Source organism: Cetorhinus maximus, chromosome 21, assembly GCF_964194155.1.
Source record: "Cetorhinus maximus chromosome 21, sCetMax3.hap1.1, whole genome shotgun sequence".
Classification (NCBI taxonomy): Eukaryota; Metazoa; Chordata; class Chondrichthyes; order Lamniformes; family Cetorhinidae; genus Cetorhinus; species Cetorhinus maximus.
In genome coordinates this window covers 36,820,281-36,844,320 of record NC_135899.1, presented here as the reverse complement: position 1 = coordinate 36,844,320, position 24,040 = coordinate 36,820,281, and the positions used below count along the sequence as shown (strand labels likewise).

General features: G+C 45.4%; 2 protein-coding genes and 1 long non-coding RNA gene across 3 annotated transcripts in view; 1 reads left to right on the top strand and 2 right to left on the bottom strand.

The window, feature by feature from the left end:
- Positions 1-20,746, bottom strand: part of LOC144695293 (uncharacterized) — a 226,234-nt gene extending 205,488 nt beyond the window's left edge. Inside the window, exon 1 of the long non-coding RNA XR_013579922.1 lies at positions 20,617-20,746. This is a non-coding gene — a long non-coding RNA (uncharacterized LOC144695293). The remainder of the gene's footprint in view (positions 1-20,616) is intronic.
- LOC144695222 (uncharacterized) overlaps positions 1-24,040 on the top strand; it is a 579,912-nt gene that overhangs the window by 362,177 nt on the left and 193,695 nt on the right. The window lies entirely within an intron of this gene.
- The window catches only part of LOC144695213 (uncharacterized), a 288,845-nt gene that overhangs the window by 93,221 nt on the left and 171,584 nt on the right, over positions 1-24,040 (bottom strand). The window lies entirely within an intron of this gene.

Below are 24,040 nucleotides of genomic sequence, written 5' to 3'. Positions count from 1 at the left end.
TATGAGTACATTACCATTTTGATCATCACTAGGGAAGGAGACTAAGGACAGATCCCAAAACTGGGTATCCATGAGGTGCAGTGAGCCATCAGCAGCAGCAGGATTGTATTCCACCACAATCTCACAGCCCGGCACAGCCCTCATTCCATGATTATCATCAAACCAGTAGATCGACATGTCAAGAGCAGCATTGGGTATACTTTAGAGTCCCAATTTGAACCTAGTGAAGGTCATTATTGAATCTACAACCATCGCTCTATCAGACAGTACATTCCAAATCCTAACCACACATTGTGTAAAGGGGAGGTGATGGTGTAGTGGTATTGTCGCTGTACTAATAATCCAGACTAAAAGCCTGGGTTTGAATCCCACCACAGCAGATGGTGGAATTTGAATTCAACAAAAACCTGGAGTTAAAAGTCTAATGATGATCATGAAACCATTGTTAATTGTTGCAAAAACCCATCTGGTTCATGAAATCTGCTGTCCTTATCTGGTCTGGCCTACATGTAACTCCAGACCCACAGCAATATGGTTGACTCTTAAATGCCCTCTCAACAAGAGCAACTAGGGATGGGCAATAAATAAAAACAGAATTACCTGGAAAAACTCAGCAGGTCTGGCAGCATCGGCGGAGAAGAAATCAGTTAACGTTTCGAGCCTTCATGGCCCTTCGGCAGAACTGGAGCATAGTTAGAAGAAGGGAGAAATATAAATTGGTTTAAGGTGGGTGGGGGGGGAGGGGGTGGTGGGGGGGGGGAACACATTGAGGGTGTGGTGTGGTGATTGTGGAGATGAGCAGATAATCAAAAGATGTCACAGACAAAAGGGTCAAAGAGGTGTTGAAAGTGGTGGTATTTGTCTGAGAAAAGTGCTAATTAAGAATGGAAGACAGGATATTCAAAGTACAGCTCTAGTGGGGGTGGGTGGAAAGACTAAAGGTTTTAGTTTTAGATTTAAAAATAATGGAAATAGGTGGGGAAAGAAGAATCTATATAAATTATTGAAAAAAAAGCGGGGGGGGGGAAAAGAAACGGGGTGGGGATGGGGGGAGGGGGAGTTTAAGATCTAAAGTTGTTGAATTCAATATTCAGCCCGGAGGGCTGTAAAGTGCCTAGTCGGAAGATGAGGTGCTGTTCCTCCAGTTTGCGTTGGGCTTCACTGGAACAATGCAGCAAGCCAAGGACAGACATGTTGGCAAGAGAACAGGGTGGAGTGTTAAAATGGCAAGCGACAGGGAGGTTTGGGTCTTTCTTGCGGACAGACCGCAGGTGTTCCGCAAAACGGTCGCCCAGTTATTTATGGGCAATAAATGCTGGCCAACCAGTGATGCCCACATCCCATGAATGAATAAAAAAAATGTTTCTTTTAATTCTGCTAATAGAAACAGTTTCTCTTTATTTTCTTTGTTTAAAGCCTTCATGATTTTAAACATCTCCAACAATTCTCCTCTAAGCCTTCTCCACTCTAAGGGAAACAATCCCAGCTTCTCCGGTCTATCTAATTGTAATCCCTCAATCCTGGAACCATTCTCGTAAACCTCTTCTGTACCCGCTCCAAAATTCAGAGATAGGGGGGTGGGAGGTCTTGGAGGGATTTGAAAAATAAGGAAATACCCAGGTCCCAACACACAGACAGAACTGACCATTCACAGTCCACAGGATAATAACCAGCTCCCAACACACACACACAGAACTCAACAATAGGAAATCAGTAAGAATCCTCAGGCACTCTGCACCTCCCAGATAATTACACCTCACCTTCTCATATTCAGTAATGAGCCATCAACAAAAGTCAGCCTGTAAATCAGAAGGGAAATGCTTCCAATAAACACACTCAATATCCAACACACAGCTCCAGGCAAACAGTTCAGCACAAAGCACCGAGTTAACAGCTCTCTCAGCTGGATCTTCTCACACAGCATAAGGGGCATTTCCACAGCTGATTCCCCACAGGATAGTCAGGCTGCCTGAAGATTAGTGTGGATATTATGTGATGTAATTATTATAAATTGTGTTCGTTCACTCACCATGTCCTGAGTTGGTTTTGAGTCCCTACAGGAAGTGAAGCAGCTGTGGAACAGGAAGGGGAGGGAATGGGCAGAGTGGGTGGGGCTCTCTGATTGACGTCTCTCACAGCCAATCCAAATATTTCTGGAGTAACCTGAGTTTCCTGAAGCTTGGGAAACTGACCGGTGAAACGGAGGCGACTTTGAGCAGCAGATCAGGTGGGGAATTAAACTTGTCATTGTCCCATCTGAATAAAACCTCACTTATTGCAGCTGCTGTCCCAGTTCCCCCGGTAAATGTTTGACAGAAATTTCTAGTGTTGGATTAGCATTTTTCATCCTCGGAGACTGACATCAGTGTGGGATGTGTAGCCTCGGATGTGTTTGACAGCAGATCAGAAGAGGACGACCCACAGCATCCAAGACAGCAATCACGTGCATTGGTGGGATCAGCACATGCAAAGGGCAGAGAGAGAGAGACTCAGGACAGAGGAGGCACGAGGGAGGGGCACAGGAGACAGGGACACAGCAGTGACAGACACTGGAGGGAGGGACACTGGAGGGAAGGGTACGGGAGAGAGGGGCACAGGAGGTGGGGCATGGGAGAGAGGAACATAGAAGAGAGTGGGAGAGGAGGTTGCACCAGTCCTCGCGGAGTGAGTGACTCTGACTTGGGGATTAAGACTCAGGGAGTGACACTGAGAGTTGGGAAGTAACTTTTGGAGTGACTGTGCTCTGGGATTGACTCTGTGCTCGGAGCGTTACACTGTGAATTGGGGTGTCCTTGGGAGGGCTGACTGTGACTTGGAGATAGGCTGCAGGGTGACCAACTCTGAGAAAATCAAATGGAACCCGGGAAGGGGAGGAGGGACACTGGTATGAGCGGGGGTGGCAGTGAGAATGGTGAGGGCCACTACTGGTGAGAGCAGGAGGGTGGTGCAGGGCAGCGCAAGAGTGGGGTGGTGCTGCTGAGAGTGGGGCAGAGCAGTGAGAGTGTGGGGGTTGGCATTGGTGTCAGTGGTGTGGTTCTGGTGAGAATGGGTGTCGGGGGAGGGTGCAATGCTGGTGAAAGTGGGGTCTTTCTCTGGCAAAATGAAGAGCTGCCCAACATACAATGCAGTTTCTGATGAAAGGTCATCTCAAGCTGAAATGTTAACTCTGTTTCTCTCCACAGATGCTGCCTGACCTGAGTATTTGCAGAACTTCTTGTTTTGATTCCAGTTTTTAAAGCACAGAAACAGACCAATTGGCCCATCTGCTTTCTTCTGATGCTTATGCTCCACATGAGCTTTCTTCTTCCGTATTTTATTTCACCCGATCAGCAGATCTTTCTATTCCTTTCTCCCTCATGTACTTACCTAGCTTCCCATCAAATACATCAAAACTATTTGCATCAACCATTCCCTTGGGAAAGAATTTTCTCCTGAATTCCTCATTGGATTTATTATTGACCATCTTATATTTCTGGGCCCTAGTTTTGGACTCCCCCACATTAGTGGGAACATCTTCTCTTCATTTATCTCCAAAATTCTTAATTTTATAATTCATCATTTTAAAGATTTCTGTCGTGTTACCCCTCAGCTTTCTTTTTTGTAGGGCTAAGACTGTCAGCCTATTCAGTTGTCTCTGATAGTTACAACCGCTCAATTCTCAATATCATCCTTAGAAATGTTTCTTGCATCTTATCCAGTTCCTGGATGGGGGGAGGTGAAGGAGGGGGGATGGGGGTTGAAGGGGAGGGTGGGGGTTGAAGGGGGGGGATGGGGAGGTGAAGGAGAGTGGATGGGGGCAAAGGGAGGGGGGATGGGGGTGAAGGAGGCGGGATGGGGGGTGAAGGAGGCAGGATGGGGGGTGAAGGAGGGGGGATGGGGTGAAGGAGGGGGGATGGGGAGTGAAGGAGGGGGGATGGGGATGAAGGAGGGGGGATGGGGGTGAAGGAGGGGGGATGGGATAAAGGCGGGGGCTGGGGGATGAAGGAGGGAGGATGGGGGATGAAGGAGGGAGGATGGGGTCGAAGAGGTTAAACGGCTGCGATCCTGGTTCCCGCCACTTGGGACTAGGATCTACAGGTAGAGAGAGCTGTTTCTAAAGCATACAGTATTCTAGGCTTCATTAATAGGGGCATAGAGTACAAGAGAAGGGAGGTTATGATGAACTTATAGAAGACACCTCAGCTGGAGTATTGTGTACAGTTCTGGGCACCACACTATAGGAAGGGTGTGAAGCACTGAAGAGAGCGCAGAAGAGGTTAACAAGAATGGTTCCAGGGTTGAGACACTTCAGTTATGAGGAAAGACTGTTTTTCTTGGAAAGGAGAAGGCTAAGAGGAGACTTGATAGAAGTTTTCAAAATAATGAGGGGCCTGGACAGAACAGATAGGTAGAAACTGTTCCTGCTTGTAAACGATCGAAAACCAGAGGGCGCTCAGTTTTAAAGTGTTTTGCAAAAGAAACAAATGTGAGGTGAGAAAAGATTTTTTCACACAGTGAGTAGTTAAGGTTTGGAATGCACTGTGGAATGTGGTGGAGGCAGGTTCAGTTGAGGCATTCAAGAGGGCATTGGATGATTATCTAAATAGAAACAATGTGCAGGGTTACGGGGAAAAGGCAGGAGATTGGCACAAAGTTAAAATGCTCAGAGAGCTGGTGCAGACACGATGGGCCAAATGGCCTCCTTATACACCTTAACAATCCTGTGATTCTCCGTTACTATCCCTGGCTCTCGCTGTCATTTCCCTATGTTGGTCAGGAATACGGACACTGTGCATAGGAAGAGGCGCAAGCTCCAGTCACAGGAGAGACCAGTGACGCCCTGCCTCAGCTCATCTGCTGCTGAAACCCTCATCCATACCTTCGTAGGCTGTAGCCTCAACTATTCCATGCTCTCCTGGCTGCTCTCAAAACTTCCATTGTAAACTTGAGCTCCTCCAAAACTCTGCTGCCCATGTCCTAAAAGACACTAAGACCCACTCACCAATCACCCTTGTGCTCACTGATCTACATTGGCTGCTGGTCAAGTTGGAGTAATCTCCTCCAGCCTCACAACTTTCCGAGATATCTTTGCTCCTCTAATTCTGCACTGGGCTGCTGTTTTGGACTGCATTAAAGTGCTTAAGTTGCAATTTGGTGAGTGAAAGTTCGCTGAAGAGGGAAGAAGATGATCCTTTCATTTTCTTTCCTCAGCCTCCAGTAGCTAGCTCTTACTTTGCTACAGGGGAATCCCATAAAACAATGGGAGCCCAAAGACAGAGAGAGCTGGGAGTTGAGAGAGAGAGCAAGCAGGCAGTTCAGAGTGAGAGAGAGAGCGGGGAGTTCAGAGAGAGTGGGGTGTTCAGAGAGAGGGCTGGGAATTCAGAGAGAAAGCCGGGAGTTCAGAGAGAGAGAGAGCGCGAGAGAGAGCTGGGAGTTCAGGGAGAGAGCTGGGAGTTGTCAGACAAAATCTAACGTCACAGGAGTCCCGAACGTTGATTGGTTGATAAGTATAGGGCTAAGTATAAGACCGATGCTTGTAGATAGTGAGTAAGGAGTCTTAATTTTTTATAACGTCTCCAGCTGCGGCTACTCAAAATCCATGTTTCGGAGCTGGACCTGGAGTCACTGTGGAGCAACCACAATGATGAGATCTTCGTGGATAACTTGTACAGTGAGGTGATCACACCTCAGGTAAAGAGTGCATAAGTAGAAATGGAATGGGTGACTGCCAGACAGAGTAAAAGCACTAGGCAGATAGTGCAGGAGTCCCCCAAGTCCATCTCCCTCTCTATCAGATTTTCCGTTTTGGATACTGCTGAGGGAGATGGCTTCTTAGGGGAATACAGCAAGAGCCAACTTTGTGGCACTGCAAGTGTCTCAGCTGCATGGGGTCAGCGGAGAAAAAAAGAGTGGGAGAGCAATAGTGATAGGGGATTCGATCATAAGGGGAACAGATAGATGTTTCTGCAGCCACAGACCTGAAACCAGGATGGTGTGTTGTCTCCCTGGTGCCAGTGTTAAGGATGTGATTAGGTCGGCTAGGCCTGTATTCACTGGAGTTTAGAAGAATGAGAGGGGATCTCATTGAAATGTATAAAATTCTGACAGGGCCGGACAGACTAGGGGCAGGGATGATGTTTCCTCTGGCTGGAGGGTCTAGAACAAGGGGTCACAGTCTCAGGATATGTAGTCAAGGGCTATGGGGAGAGAGCAGGAGTAAGGCGTTGAGATAGAGGATCAGTCGTGATCATGTTGAATGGCGGAGAAGGCTCGAAGGGCCGAATGACCTATTCCTGCTCCTGTTATCTATGTTTCCAGCCTCTTGAACATCCCCAATTTTAATCACTCCACCATTGGTGGCCGTTCCTTCAGCTGCCTGCTTCCTAAGATCTGGAATTCTCTCCCTAAACCTCTCCGTTTCTCTACCTCTCTTTCCTCCTGTAAGACACCCCTTAAAATCTACCTCTTTAACTACTTTTTTGGTTATCTGTACCAATATTTCCTTCTGTGCCTCAGTGTCAAATATTGTCAACAATCTTGCAAAGAACCTTGGGACACAGAATTATGTTGAAGGTGCTATATAAATGCAAGTTGTTGTCTGCTGTTGTTATACATTCATTAGGAGCAGCATGGGTTCCCCTCATGGTTCACTATTCTACTGACCCTCGCTGTGAAGCAGTCTCCCAGTGAGGGGGCAGACTTATTATAAAGGGAGATTGGGTTACAGTGTATAACTGGCAGCAGAGCAGGGTAGGAATGGCTGCACACTAGTTCAAACTCAGTTCGATTTCAGACCAGATAGAGAGGAGGCAGTGGGCAGAGAGGCAAGTGGCAGAGAGGAAGCCCATGCTGCTCTTGACATTTCAACTCACTTGTTTGATGATAATCATGGAATGAGGGCTGTGAGATTGTGCTGGAATGCAATCCTGATGCTGCTGATGGCTCACTGCACCTCATGGATACCCAGTTTTGGAATCTGTCCTTGCTCTACTTCCCTAGTGGTGATTAACATGGTGAAGTACTCATTCATCAGTTGGGAGGAGAGTGGTAGTTTTCCTTGAACTTGTTTGACCTGAAGCTATGAGACTCCATGGAGTCAATATTGAGACTTCCCCACCTGTCAGTGGGATGGGACATACCCAGGGATGGTGACGGAGGAGTCTGGGATGTTTCCAGATTGCTACGATTCAGTGAGTATCACTGCTACTTGACCAGTCTGTGGGGCAGCTCTCCTCACTTGGGTACTTGTCCTCAGACCTTGGTAAGAGAGACTTTATAGATTTCACTGGGCTGAGATCACCTTAATCTTATTCTGACACAATGCCAGGATTGTCCGGATCTATATGATTTCCCTCTTATTATTGGACTTTGTTGTGATTGTTTATCATTGTTTGCTCTGCCACTTCAGAGGGCAGCTCAGAGTCAACCATGTTATGTGGGACTGGAGTCACATGTAGACCAGACCAAGTAGTTGTATCAGGTTCCCTTCCCCAAAGGACAATATTTGGGTTTTTAGGACAACCTGAAAGTTTTCATGTTTTTATTTTGATTCTATTCCCCAAATTTCAAAATGCATTAAATTCAGTTTCACAACATGGAGTGGTTGAAGAGAATATCATAGATGCCTTTAAGGGGAAACTAGACAAGCACATGAGGGAGAAAGGAACAGAGGATATGGTGGTAGGGTGAGATGAAGAAGGGTGAGAGGAGGCTTATGTGAAGCATAAACACCAGCATGGACCAGTTGGGCCAAATGGCCTTATTTTTTGCATTGTAATTCTATGTATGTAACTTTCTGTGGTTGGATTTGAACTCTCAATCTTTGGACTGTTAATCCAGCACCATAGCAATTCGGCTGTCATACCTGGAGATACATTTATCGCCCCAACCATCTTCAGCTGCTTCATCAACGACCTTCCTTCTATCATAAAGTCAGAAGTGGTGATGTTCACTGATGATTACACGATGTTCAGCACCATTCGCGACTCCTCAGATACTGAAGCTGTCCATGTCCAAATGCAGCAAGACCTGCACAATATCCAGGCTTGGGCTGACAAGGGGCAAGTAACATTCACGCCACACAAGTGTCAGGCAATGACCATTTCCAACGAGAGAGAATCCAACCATCGCCCCTTGACATTCAATGGCATTACCATCACTGAATCCCCCACTACCAACATCCTGGAGGTTACCATTTACCAGAAACTGAACTGGACTAGCCATATAAATACTGTGGCTACAAGAGCAGGTCAGAGGCTAGGAATCCTGCAATGAGTAACCCACCTCCTTACTCCCCAAAGCCTGTCCACCATCTACAAGGCACAAGTCATCAGTGTGATGGAATACTCCCCACTTGCTTGGATGAGTGCAGCTCCCACAACACCAAAGAAGCTTTACACCATCCAGGACAAAGCAGCCCACTTGATTGGCACCACATCCACAAACATTCAATCCCTCCACCACCAATGCACAGTAGCAGCAGTGTGTACCATCTACAAGATGAACTGCAGAAACTCACCAAGGTTCCTTAGGCAGCACCTTCCAAACCCATGACCACTACCATCTAGAAGGACAAGGCAGCAGATAGGTGGGAACACCGCCACCTTCAAGTTCCTCTTCAAGTCACTCACCATCCTGACTTGGAAATATATTGTCATTCCTTCACTGTCGCTGGGCCAAATTCCTGGAACTCCCTTCCTAACAGCACTGTCCTACAGCGGTTCAAGAAGGCAGCTCGCTTCTGCCTTCTCAAGGGCAACTAGGGATGGGCAATAAATGCTGGCCCAGCCAGCGAAGTCCACATCCAGTTAATGAATATATAAAAAAAGATTGGTTAAGGAGAGCATTGCAGTGCTGGAGAAAGAGGATGTCCCAGAGGGTTCAAGGACAGAATCAATTTGGCTAGAGGTAAGGAACAAAAAAGGTACGATTACATTACTCAGTGTAGCCTACAGACCGCCAACTAGGGGGAAGGACATAGAGGAACAAATCTGCAGGGAAATTACAGAGAGGTGCAAACATTATAGGGTAGTTATAATGGGGGAGTTTAATTACCCGAATAAAGACTGGGATAGAGGTAGTGTAAAAACAGAGAGGGAGAAGCGTTCCGAGATTGTGTTCCAGGGAATTTTCTACAGCAGTATGTGTCCAGTCAAACAAGAAAGGAGGCACCTGATTCTTGGAAATGAGGTGGGCCAAGTAGATCAAGTGTCAGTGGGAGAACATTTAAGATACTGTGATCATTGCATCATAAGGTTGAGGATGACAATGGATGAAGGACAATGGGCAATCCAGCGTAAGAAATTTAACTAGGGGAGAGCCGACTTCAATGGGGCAATAACGAAGCTGGGCCGGATAGACTGGAACCAAAGGTTGGTGGGAGAAACTATAGCTGAACAACGGGCTGCCTTCAAAGAAGAAATAATTCAAGCACAGTCAATGTATATTTCCTCAAAAGGGAAAGGGTAGGACAGACAAATCCAGAGCTCCCTGGATGACAAAAGAGGTAGCAATTAAGTTAAAGAAGAAAAAGTGTGCTTATGACAGGTGTCAGGTAGAATATACAATTGAGAACCAAGCTGAATACAGAATATTCAGAGGCAAGGTGAAGAAGCAAAGAAGGGAAGTGAAGAGGAATTATGAGAAAAGACTGGCAGCCAACATAAAGGGGAATCCCAAAGTCTTCTATTGGCACAAAAATAGTAAGAGGGCGGTTAAAGGAGGAGTATGGTTGATTAGGGACCAAAAAGGGGATTTACACATGGAGGCAGGGGGCATGGCTGAGGTGTTAAACGAATACTTTGCATCTGTCTTTACCAAGGAAGCAGATGCTATCCAGGCCAGAGAAGGAAACTAGGAGAATTCAAAATTGATAAGGAGGAGGTGTTGGATTAACTGTTGGTACTTAAAGTTGACAAGGCACTAGGTCCAGATGAGATGCATCCAAGGATATTGAAAGAAGTAAGAGAGGAAATTGCAGGGGCACTGACCATAATCTTTCAGTCTTTCCTAGGCTCAGGGGAGGTGCCCGAGGACTGGAGAATTGCAAACATTATGCATTTGTTCAAAAAAGGTTGTCAGGATAAGCCCAGCAATTACAGACCAATCAGTTTAACTTCAGTGATGGAAAAGCTTCTAGAAACAATTATTCAGGATAGAACTCATAGTCATATGGAAAAACATGTTTTGATTAGGAAGAGCCAGCATAGATTTCTTAAAGGAAAATCGTGTTTAACAAACTCGCTGGAATTTTTTTGAAGAGGTAACAGAGAGGGCTGATAAGGGTAATGCTGTTGATGTGGTGTACATGGACTTCCAAATAATAGTGCCACATAAGAGACTTGTGAGAAATGTTATAGCTCATAGAATAAAAGGTAGAGTAGCTATGTGGATACAAAATTGGCTGAGTAATAGGAACAGAGGGTATGGTCAATGGATATTTTTCAGCATTGGGACTCTTGCTTTTCCTGATATATATTAATGATCTAGATCTTGGTGTGCAGGAGACAATTTCAAAGTTTACGAATGATACAACACTTGGAAGCATTGTAAACTGTGAGGTTAGTGTAAATTTTCAAAAGGACACAGACAAGTTGGTGGAAAGGGCAGATAGGTGGCAGATGAAGTTCAATACGGAGAAGTGTGAGATGATTCGTTTTGGTAGGAAGAACGTGGACAGACAATGTAAAATAAGGGAACCAATGCTAAAGGGTGTGCAGGAGCAGAGGGACCTGGGTGTATATGTGCACAAGTCATTAAAGGTGGCAGGACAGGTGGAGAGAGCAGTTAATAAATTGTACAGTATCCTAGGCTTCATTAATAGTGGCATGGAGTGCAATAGCAAGGAGGTTATGCTGAACCTGTATAAGATACTGACTTGACCTCAGCTGGAGGTCTATTGTGTACAGTTCTGGGCGTACAGGAGAGAGTTCATGATCTAAAATTGTTGAACTCAATATTCAGTCCGGAAGGCTGTAAAGTGACTAGTCGGAAGATGAGGTGCTGTTCCTCCAGTTTGCATTGAGCTTCACTGAAACAATGCAGCAGGCCAAGGATGGACATGTGGGCATGAGAGCAGGGTGGAATGTTGAAATGGCAAGCGACAGGGAGGTCTGGGTCATGCTTGCGGACAGACCGAAGGTGTTCTGCAAAGCGGTCACCCAGTCTGCGTTTGGTCTCTCCAATGTAGAGGAAACTGCATTGGGAGCAACGAATGCAGTAGACTAAATTGAGGGAAGTGCAAGTGAAATGCTGCTTCACTTGAAAGGAGTGTTTGGGCCCTTGGACGGTGAGGAGAGGGGAAGTAAAGGGGCAGGTGTTGCACCTTCTGCGGTTGCATGGGAAGGTGCCATGGGAGGGGGTTGAGGTGTAGGGGGTGATGGAAGAGTGGAGTAGGGTGTCCTGGAGGGAACAATCCCTGTGGAATGCTGCCAGGGGGGGTGAAGGGAAGATGTGTTTGGTGGTGGCATCATGCTGGAGTTTGTGGAAATGGCAGAGGATGATCCTTTGAATGCGGAGGCTGGTGGGGTGATAAGTGAGGACAAGGGGGACCCTATCATGGTTCTGGGAGGGAGAGGAAGGTGTGAGAGCGGATGCGCGGGAGATTGGCCAGACACGGTTGAGGGCCCTGTCAACCACCGTGGGTGGAAAAGATAGATGAGATCTTGGGACAGTTTTCCTTGGAGAAGAGAAGGCTAAGAGGAGATTTGATAGAGGTTTTCAAAATTATGAGGGGTCTGGACAGAGCAGATAGGGAGAAACTGTTCCCGCTCATAAAAGGATCAAGAATGAGAAGGCACAGACTTAAAGTGATTTGCAAAAGAAGCAAATGCAATGTGAGAAAGAAAACTTTTTCACACACCAAGTGGTTTGGGTCTGGAATGCACTGCCTGGAAGTGTAGTGGAGGCAGGTTCAATCGAGGCATTCAAGAGGGCATTAGATGATTGTTTCTATTCATATAATGTGCAGGGTTACAGAGAAATGGAAGGAGAATGGCACTAAGTCAAAACGCTCATTTGGTGGACCAATGCAGACACAATGGGCCGAATGGCTGGCTTCTGCACTGTAAAATTCTGATTCTGTGAATAGTCTCTAACTGACGGGTCAGCTCCTTCAGCAAAGGAGGAGAGGGAGTTAGAGAAAATCATGTTTCCTTTTCCTGTTTTAGAGAAGGATTGCACTCTGGTGTAGTAACACCAGAGAATACAGAGAGGATAGACACCGCAGATAGATCCTGACCATCACCCAAGGAACAACTGCACAACTGTGGGAAGACATCCAGTCCCTTCACAGCATTGCTCAACACAGAGAAAGTTGGGCAGTGAAACCATCATCTGGAAATCGGTTGGGTCAGGGGAGCTTTGACATATCATCGGATCTGAAACTGGTCAGTGGTGTGGAACCTTCCATCAGAACCAACCTTTCCGAAGGTTCTGCTGTGGGTGATCGGTCAGGGTGAAGCTGGGAAGAAACGTGAGTGGCTCCAAGTGTGGTGAGAACTTCAATCATTCATCGAGCCTCATGAACCACTGACTCATTCCTACAGGTGAGAGGCTATTCAAGTGTGAGGAGGGTTCCAGAGCTCATAAGATCTCCTGAGACAGCAGCTTCACCTGCTGTACAACTGTTAACACAAAGGCAGCCACATGGAAGAGAAACTGTTCAAGTGTGAGCTGTGTGACTGAGCCTTCACCGCGTCATCGACACTCGTGAATTACTGACGCATCCACACTGGGGAGAAGCCGTTCAAATGTGAAATGTGTAATGAGGGCTTTGCATAATCCTCCAGTCTGGTGACTCATCGTACCATTCACACAGGAGAAACCACTCACGTGCGAGGTGTGCGAGAAATCATTCTTGTCGTCATTGGATTTCCTGATACACCAATGCATTCACACAGGGGAGAAACTATTCACGTGTAACATGTGCATGAAATCATTCTCAAAGTCATCGACTCTCCACAGATTCACACAGGGGAGAAAACATTCAACATGTGAGGTGTGATAAATCATTCTTGACATCATCAGATCGCTGCATACATCAACAGATTCACACAGGGGAGAAACCGTTTCAGAGTGAGGTGTGTTACAAATCATTCTCTGACTCAGCAAGCCTCTCTGTACGCCGTCGCACACACACCAGGGAGAAACCATTCATGTGTGATCTGTGCATCAAATGGTTCTCAAGGTCATTGAACCTCCTGTTCCATCAGAGGAGCCACACAGGGGAATAACCCTCCAAGTGCAAGGTTTGTGGTAAAGCTTTTGTGACATCTTCGACCCTACTGAGAAACCAGAGGATTCCCACAAGAAAGAAACTCTTCAGGTAAGATGTTTGTGACAAGGCTTTCACCCACTCCTCTAATCTCCTTAAGCCCCAGTGGATCCACATTGGGGAGAAACCATTCAGATGTGTGACAAGGGTTTTACACAGTCAGCATATCTCCTGGTCCATCAACACACTCACACAGGGGAAGAAACCCTATCAGCGTGAGTTCTGTAATAAAGCCTTCACACAGTTGTTGGACCTCCTGGAACATCAGTGAACTCACATGCGGAATTCCAAGCCAAATTCTAGCCCATCTGTTGTCAGAGTGTGAACCTTTATGGAAGCTCACTGGAAAGGATGTTCAGTAGTATTGGGGCACAGAACAAGAAGCAGCTTTCACTCATATCAAACAACTAGTGACGGCAATGCCAGTGCTGAGGTACGATGATGTCAATGATGAAGTCACCCTGCAGTCAGATGCCAGTGAAACAGGACTTGGAGCAACCCTCATGCAGCAAGGACAACCAGTTGTGTTTGTATCCAGAGCATTAACACAAACTGAATCTTCCAGATTCAACAAGAAACAACAGCACGACATGCTCTGGAAGTCATCAACCCAGCAGAGACATTGAATCTGACAGACAAGCGTCTTGCTCAGATCAAGAAAACTACACAATGAGATACACTCTTCAAATGTTACAGGAAGTTGTGATGAAAGGATGGCCTGAAACCACCAAGGACACACCTGTTGCTGTAAGAGAGTATTGGGCAGACAGAGATGAAGTGATCGTCCAAGATGGCATCTTGTACAAAGGGACTAGGGTCATTATCCCTAAAGAGATGAGAAAAGAGATGCTGAAGCACATCCACACAAACCATCAAGGAATCGAGTCTAGTCTGAGGGAGGGAAGAGAAGTGCTTTACTGGCCAAACATGAGCAATGAGATTAAGGACCACATCAGCCAGTGCAGTGTTTGTAATGAAAATCAAACTAAGCAAGGTAAAGAGCTGCTCATGATTCATGACATCCCAGATAGACCATGGATGAAGCTTGGAGTAGACCTCTTCACTCTCACTGGAACTGATTATCTCGTCACAGTCGAATACTATTCAGACTACTGGGAGTTAGACCAGCTGACGTCAACAACTACCAATGAGGTTGTAGAATGCCTGAATGCACACTGCAGTCGTCATGGCATTCCTGACATTGTGATGAGTGACAATGGCCCTCAATTCACGAGTGAAGAATTCAGACACTTGATGAATGATTGGGAAATTCAGCACCACACATCATCTCCACACTATCCCCAGTCAAATGGAAAGGCTGAGGCAGCGATGAAAATTGTCAAAGGGATCATCAAAAAATCGACTAGATCCAGCACAGATGTGTACAAGGCAATCCTACAGTGGAGAAACACACTTGCTGATGGCATGGAAAGTTGTCCAGTCTAGTGACCTGAATAAAACCTCACTTATTGTAGCTGCTGTCTCAGTTCCCTCTGACAAAAGTTTGACAGAGATTTCTAGTGTGGGAACAGCATTCTTCATCCTCAGAGGCTTTCAAGATAATGACATCAGTGTGGGATGTGTCGCGTCGGATGTGTTTGACAGCAGATCAGAAGAGGAAGACCCACAGCATCCAAGGCAGCAATGACGTGCAGTGGTGTGATTAGCACATGTACAGCAGAGAGGGGCACGAGAGAGAGGGGCAAGGGTGAGAGGGGGACACAGGAGAGAGGGGGACACAGGAGAGACAGGGGAACGGGAGAGACAGGGGAACGGGAGATAGGAACATGGGGAGAGGGGGAGACAGGAGAAGGATGGACACAGGAGAGGAGGGCAGTAGAGAGAGGGGCACTGGAAGGAGGGACACAGGAAAGAGGTAGTCATTTACACCTCTCTCCTCTGTTCCTCACCTCTTACCTCTCCTTCCTTTCCTACCTCTCTCCCCACTCTCCTCCCCGTCCTCTTTCCTACCTCTCAATCCTCTCTCTTCTCTCCCATCTCTCTCTCTCCGATATTTCTCCTCTAGCAACCGGCAGATACTCACCACTCTCATTATTCCCATCTGGGACCGTGGTCATCTCTGTGGTTGGTGCCAACTTCCTGGGTGATGTTTAATAAACCAGCGTTAAAGATCACAAAAGTTCAGTTTATGCTTGATATAACTTAAAAATTCCCGATACAGTCAATTTCAGATGGATTAAACTGATAAAACCGACACAATCTACCATAAACTCTCGGCCACAATCTGTGCACTTGTGGTTGTTGCATATTTGTCAATGCATTTAACTAAAACAATTTATTTTATAAGTTGTGTAACCAACTGAAGCAGTTTTATTTAAGGCTGGTACATTGTGATCTGACTGGCTTTATGATCAATGCAGTGTGTAAACATCTACAGGATAATTTCTTCACTCATTTTACAACATATTTGTGTTTCAATAAATGGCAGGTGGGGTTTGTACAGGGAGCCCAGAGCCTGAGTAATTATTCGTGTGGCCCTGACAACAACTTTAATCCATGTTCATGGAATAATCCATCGGGAGTTGGACTTGAACCCACAACTTTGTTCTCTGAGTCAGAAGGTTGTGGGTTCAAGTCCCACTCTAGGACTTGAGCACAAAAAATCATGGCTGACACTCCAGTGCAGGACTGAGGGGTGGAAGAGATTGCAGAGGTAGGGAGGGGAGAGACCATGGAGGGATTTGAAAACAAGCTCAAAAACCTCACTAAAACTAGCACACAGCTTTCCTGGGAAGGGTGGGTTATTCCTCGAGTTTTATTCCTGACAGACTGATAGAACTGTGCCTAAACAATAGAACTTTCATGAGTGAATGAAAGCAGAATGGTTAATCAGCAGTACTGATTGAAGACAATCCCTTAAGATGTCCATTCCAGCTGACAGCAGGGACTTTACCACCTTTCACAGCTTCAGGAACCCAGACACAAAGACAACACTGACACCTGCAGCTCTAACTAGTCACCACTTTAAATCAAATCAAACTTTCAGGCTGTCAGTTTACAGGGGGAAAAGCATTCTGTACACAGCCTTGGAACTTAGAAACTGAATCTAATCCAACAGAAATATTATTAGTTATTGTCAGCTGTGACTGAGTTAGCACTTTTGGCTGAGTCAGAAGGTTGTGGGTTCAAGTCTCACTCCAGTGACTTGAACACTGAGGCTGATACTCTAGTGCAGTACTGAGGGTGTGCTGCACTTTCAGAGGTACCATCTTTCAGATGAGATAAACCAAGGCCCCTGTCTGCCCTCTCAGGTGAATGTAAAAGATCCTATGACAGTAGGTCGTGGAAGAGCAGGTGAGTTATCCCTGACGTCCTGGCCAATATGGATCCCACAATCAATGTCACAAAAATAGAAGGGCTGGTTAATATTAATATCTGTGGGAGTTTGCTGTGTACAACCCTCTGCTGCTATTTTCCTTCATTACAACAGTGACTACACTTCAAAAAGCACTTCATTGGCGGTAAAGCACTGTCGGATGCCCTGAGTTTATGAAAGTTGATATATAAATGTAAGTTGGTTCAAGAAGGCAGCTCAGCACAACATTCTCAAGTTCAAATTAGGGTGGGGCAATAAATGATGGCCTGACCAGCGATGACCACATCCCATGAATGAATAAATTAATAAAAGTATTTCTTTCTTTGGGAATTGTTATGCTTTCTGTGAACTGGAAATTATAAACCCATTGATGGAGAAAGTATACCAGTCCACAGTGACATTGACCAATATATTGTGTACTTACTATACACTTACTGTACTACTTACTGTAGGCTCCTGAGTATTTCAGTGAATAGGGACTCACCATGCTGATAAATCAGCAAATTTGGGTTAACCTAAAAGAATGAATTTATTGTAATTTATAAATCTATACAGAAGGTTGACAAAATGACAGACAAACAAGAACACAACATATACAGCTTACTCCAAACACTGAGTCAACTAAAATAACAAAGCATTTGAAAATGTCTCAAGATCTTTCCCAGAACATGAAGTGAATCTTGGAAGGTGAACATATCACACTGATATTACATCGAGGTATGACAACTGAGGGAACTAAGGTCTGTAGAGAGTCACCCCCACTTCCTCACCATATTCAGGATAGTAGTCCTCCCAGACAGGAGAATACAAATATTACCCATGGTATTAGTCAAACATCCATCACCTGAAGAGGATCTGTCTGTAATTCACATCACCAACTAGAGCAGGGTCTGATTCTACCCCATACCTACTCCTGACAGCTGGCTCACTTTACAACACATATATCAGGGGAAACTCTCAGAATACTACAGACAAAAGATTCTTTAAAATCCCTGTGCTTTAGTCTGGCTCCCAATTCCAATAGTCAGAAATGACACCGAACTTCAGTGGCACAGGATGGAGCTTGTTTCCATCATACAAACCCACCAATGGTTACTATGATCCAACAGTCATGTGGGTCCATGGACTTAACATTTTACTAGAAGACCTCTTGCCACAGGTGAGTTGGACAGCGCTTTCTAATTCCCAGCTCTCTTCCCTTTGGCCCTCCATTCACCAAAATGCTTCTGTAGCCATCAATCTGGTTGAACCACTGCCTCATATCCACTTTCTACCCTTATTCCCAACATTACCTTTACTTTCTTCCTGTTCAATCTCCCTGCTTCTTAACTCCAAGGGATGAAGATTTGAGCATATCTGGTACACAACTGGTAGCCATCCATCACCAGGTCTACCTGAACAACATTGAGCACTAGTGGTCCTGCTTTCCTCTGCCAAAACTGCTCATTACTCTGTCCTGAAGAGATTAGATAACCCACAACTTCTCCTCCCCAAAACCAACTGTGTCCTTGTGGAAATTATGCTCCCGCTGTACAAAGCTCTGTTTAGACCCTATCTGGGGAACTGTGCTCAGTTCTGGACCCCGCACCTCAGGAAGGGTATATTGGCCTCGGAGGGAGTGCAGCATAGATTCACCAGAATGTTCCTGGGGCTGAAAGGGTTGAATTATTAGGACAGGTTGCGCAGACTGAGCTTGCATTCTCTTGAATGTAGAAAATTAAGGGGTAATCTAATTGAGGTATTTAAGATAATTAAACAAGTTGAAAGAGTACTGAGACGATGTACTCCATCGGTAACATCGCCCATTTCCAACACCCCCACTCCCACATTAGTCCATCTGCTGTTGAAATCCTCATTCATGCTATTGTTGTTTCTAGACTAGATGCCCTCCTGTCCAGCTTCCCACCTTCCATAAACTTCAGTTCAGCTAAAACTCTGCAGTCTCTATCCTAACTCACACACCTATCACCCCTGTGCTCGCTGACCTACACTGATTCCCAGTCCCCCAGTGCCTCCAATTTAAAATTCTCATGCTCCAGTACAAATTGCTCCATAGCCTCACCCCCTCCCTATCTCTGTCACCTCTCGCCCCATCTCCCTCCGAGATCTGTGTTCCTAAAATTCTGGCCTTTCCTAAATCCCCCCACTCCTTTCACCTGACCGTTGATACCCCTGCCAATCAGGCTCCATCCATTAGAATTCCTTCCTTAAACCTCTCTGTGTTTTTATATATCTTCCCTTCTATAGGACCCTCCTTAAATTCCACCACTTTCACCATATATTTTGGTCATCCCTTACTAATATCTTCTATTGCCCTCCGAAGTAAATGCTTTGTAGCAGATAGAAGCGGCTTGAAAAAGATGCTTTGAAGTGGCTTGTGGTCAGACTCTACCATCACTTTCTCTCTCCCAAACAAGTACTGGTTGAAATGCTCACAAGCAAAAACAATAGCCAGGTTCTCTTTCTCAATCTGTGCATAGCATCGTTCAGTTTGTGTTAACGCTGTAGATACAAATACAACTGGTTGTCCTTGCTGCATGAGGGTTGCTCCAAGTCCTGTTTCACTGGCATCTCACTGCAGGGTGACTTCATCATTGACATCATCATACCTCAGCACTGGCGTTGTCGTCACTAGTTGTTTGATGTGAGTGAAAGCTGCTCCTTGTTCTGTGCCCCAATACCACTGAACATCCTTTGCAGTGAGGCTGTGTAGAGGTTCACACATTGACCACAATTTGCAGAAGATCTTGGTTTCGGTGATTCCCAAATGGGTTCACTCATGCACCAGGAGGTCTGACAACTGTGTGAAGGCTTTATCACAGAACTCACACCACTAGCGTCTCTCTCCTATATGAGTGCACTGATGGACCAGGAGATACGTTGACTGTGCAAGCGCCTTATCACACACCTCACAGCTGAATGGTTTCTCACCAGTATGGATCCACTGGTGCTTCAGGAGAACGGAAGAATGGGTGAAAGCCTTGTCACAAACCTCACACTTGAAGGGTTACTCCTCTGTGTGGATCCTCTGAAGTAGAAGGTTCCATGAACTTGGGAACAATTTGTTGCACACACTGCACACGAACGGTTTCTCCCCAGTGTGAATGCATTGGTGTCTTCAGAGGTCCGATGACCATGAGAATGATTTGTCACACACCTCACATGTGAATGGTTTCTCCCCTGTGTGAATCCGCTGATGGAGCAGGAGTCTTGATGAATCCGAGAATGATTTGCTGCACACCCCACACGTGAAAGGTTTCTCCTTGGAATGAATGCGTTGGTGTGTGTGTGGAGGGTCGATGACCTCGAGTATGACTGGTCACACACCTCACAGATAAATGGTTTCTCCCCTGTGATAATGCGTTGCTGTTTGCAGTGGTGCAATGGCTACATGAATGATTTGTCACACACCTTGCACGTGAATTGCTTCCCCCCGATGTAAATGCTTTGGTGTTTGCCAAGGTATGATGACTGTGAGAATGTTTCATCACACAATTCACACGTGAATGGTTTCTCCCCTGTGTGAATGCTTTGGTGTTTGCCAAGGTATGATGACTGTGAGAATGTTTTGTCACACAGCTCATATGTGAATGATTCCTCCCCTGTGTGAATGCGTTGGTGTCCACTGAGGTTCGATAACTTTGAGGATTTGTCACACACCTTGCACGTGAATGGTTTCTCCCCTGTGTGAATGCGTTGATGTATGTGGAGGGTTGATGACCACGAGAATGATTTATCACACACCTTGCACATAAAGGGTTTATTGCCTGTGTGCTTCCTCTGGTGTGATAGAAGATGGGAGGATTGAGTGAAAGCCTTCTCACTGAAGCATTTCTCCCGTGTGAATGCTCTGGTGCCTCAAAAGTCTCGTGGACTCCACAGAAGCTTTAACACAAATATCAAACTTGAATCGTTTCCCTTCCATGTGGCTGCCTTTGTGTTAACAATGGTTCTAACAGATGCACCTTGTGTGTTAGGAGATCTTATGAGCCTGTGGAGTCCTCCTCGCACTTGAGCAGCCTCTCACCTGTAGGAATAAGTCAGTGGTTCATGAGGCTCGATGAATGATTGATGTTCTCACCACACTTGAAACCCACTCACACTTCTTCCCAGTCTCACCCTGACCGATCACCCACAGCCGAACCTTCGGAAAGGTTGGTTCTGAAGGAAGGCTCCACACCATTGACCAATTTCAGATCTGATGATATGCCAAAGCTCCCCAACCTGACCGATTTCCAGGTGATGGTTTCACTGCCCAACCTTCTCTGTGTTGAGCAATGCTGTGAAGGGACTGGGTGTCTTCACACAGTTGTGCAGTTGTTCCTTGGGTGATAGTCAGGATCTAACAGCGGTGTCTATCCTCTTTGTATTCTCTGGTGTAGTACGGTGCAATCTTTCTGTAAAACAGGGAAAGGAAACATGATTTCCTTCAACTCTCTCTCCTTCTTTGCTGAACAGGCTGACTCTTCAGTTAGAGACTGTTCCACAGTGAGTACCAGTCTGCTATTCCCCTGTATGGGGGATCAGATACAAGTCCTTTCTATTTCCTCACTTGACTGTCACACACCCTTTGTTTCCAGCAGGGATGCTGGATAGTGACCAGGGGTAGACAACGTGGCTACTTTCTTTCCTCTACCCAGCCCCCATCTTCCCAGGCACCATGAGGGCAATGGAAAAGACAGTCGGGTGGAGTGTAAAATGGGCTATCAATTCACTATGAGCTTGATTCGTGCTGGTGCAAACCAGTTTTACCCTTAGAGTATGTGTTTAATATAAAAAATGCTCAGGAAAATGTTAATTCAATGGAGATTTTGAAATTTCTCCCCTTGTATTCCAAAATTATTTGAAGAAAACACACTAGGCAGGAAGTGCTAGAAGCTAAGGAAAATATTGCTTCAGTGTAGCTGATTGAAGGGTTCTGGTTTATCCTGGGAAATTAGATACACTGCACTCGCTCAGACTGCGCATCCCAAATCCAACTATCAGCCACAGCACTGGGCAAAACTATCAAATCCAAGCCCAGGCTTTTGGAAAAGGCTGAGGCCTTCAGGTAAAATCTTTAAAGAAGGCTTTAATGTTTCAGTAAATGTGTCCAGGTAGGACAGCTAAATTGCTGGATTAACAATCCAGAGATTGAGAGTTCAAATCCAACAACAGAAAGTTACATACATAGAATTACAGTGCAGAAACAGGTCATTCGGCCCAATTGGTCCGTGCTGGTGTTCATGCTTCACACAAGCCTCCTCTCACCCCTCTTCATCTCACCCTATCAGCATATCCTTCTGCTCCTTTCTCCTTCATGTGCTTATCTAGTTTCCCCTTAAAGGCATCTATGCTGTTCACCTCAACCACTCCATGTTGTGAAAATGAATTTTGAAAATTGAGGAATGGAATCAAAATAAAAACATGAAAACTTTCAGGTTGTCTGAAAAACCTAAATATTATCCTTCCCTAAAAAACACTCAGGAAAATGTTAATTCAATAGAGATTTTGAAATTTCTCTCCTTTATTTCCAAAATTATTTGAAGAAAACACACTGGGCTGGAAGTGCTAGAAGCTCAGGAAAATATTGCTTCAGTGTAGCTAATTGAAGGGTTCTGGTTTAACCTGGGAAATTAGATACACAGGGAACCTGCTACAACTGCCTGGTCTGCTCTCCAGTCCCTCACAACATGGCTGACTCTGAACTGCGCTCTGAAGTGGCCCAGCAAACAATGATAAACAATCACTACAAAGTCCAATAATAAGAGGGAAATCAGATAGATCTTGTCAATCTTGGCATTGTGTCAGAATAAGATTAAGGTGATCTCAGCCCAGTGAAATCTGTAAAGTCTCTCTTACCAAGGTCTGAGGACAAGTACCCAAGTGAGTGAGCTACCCCACAGACTGGTCAAGTAGCAGTGATACTCACTGAATCGTATCAATCTGAAAACAACCGAGACTCCTCCGTCATCATCCCTGGGTATGTCCCATCCCACTGGCAGGTGGGGAAGTCCTCAATATTGACTCCCCGGAGTCTCATGGCTTCAGGTCAAACAAGTTCAAGGAAAACTACCACTCCCCTCCCAATTAATGAATGAGTACTTCACCATTTTAATCATCACTAGGGAAGTAGACTAAAGACAGATCCCAAAACTGGGTATCCATAAGGTGTGTCAAGAAGATACAATACTGTCTATAATGTTATTGGAAATTATCTTAAATTGGATTTCTGGTGGTGTCTGTGCCTATGTATGTGTGTCTTAATTGGATTAAAACCAGCTGGTCTAGAGGCTTTGATGTGTAGAAAGGAAGTAGGTTTGAAATGTTAATTAGGTAAACATAGAGAAGTTAGAAGGTAAAATGTAACGGGGGCAATTTACATTTTTAAATAAACCATTCAAAAGAATGGGTGAAACATTACACCGAGCCAGAAGAAGCCAAACAACATGTTTATTTTTTCGAATTACTAATAAAATTGGTGTTATGAAAGGGTTTCATTGTTACAAGAGGTACAGTGAGAATTTGCATTCAAAGAGGAAAATATGTATGACGGAAGAGAAGGCTGTTGGTAAAAGGCGAGGGATTCTAAGATCTAAAGCCTCCAGCCTGTAAGCCTCAAGCTGCTGTCTGCAAGGTCTCGGAGCTGAAAGAAACTCATTTTGAATGCGACTGTCCAGCGTGTGCTTTGTCAGGTGTCTGTTTAAATCTATGTGTTTCACTGTTGTCTTAACGGAGGTGTAACTGGGAGTCAGATTAATTAGGGGGGTTTTAGAAGTTATTATAGTGGTAATTTTTAGACATTTTTATGTGCTTACAATCTTTTAATTAATGTTTAATTTAGTTTTATAAAAACCTCTTGAGACTTGATCATCTAATTACTGCTGAATTCAAAGCCTACAACTTGAAACATGCAAATTGCAAAAATTGGTTGTGACAGTTATTTCAAGTTTCCCTCTGGGATTTGAACAGCTCGTCATTTACCATCAGCTGTGTCATAATAGGTGCAGTGAGCCATCAGCAGCAGCAGGATTATATTCTGCCACAATCTCAAAGCCCAGCACAGCCCTCATTCCAGGATTATCATCAAACCGGAAGATAGACATGTCAGGAGCAGCATTGACTCCCTCTCTGCCACTTGCCTCTCTCTCCGTTGCCTCCTCTCTATCTGTGCTGAGATCAAGAACTACCCTCAACCCCATCCCCGACCCTGTCCATGCAGGGAGGGGGAACCGTAGCCTGAAAGTACATCCTTCAGTGCTCCGTGACACACTGAGTTTGAACTAGTGTGCAGCCATTCCTACCCTGCTCTGCTGCCAGTTATAGGTTATAACCCTATCTCCCTTTACAATAGGTTTGCCCCCTCCCCGGAAAAGTGCTTCACAGTGAGGGTCAGTAGGATAGTGAACCATGAGGCGAATCACACTGCTCCCACTGAATGCCAGGTCATTTTCTGACATTTTACACATCAA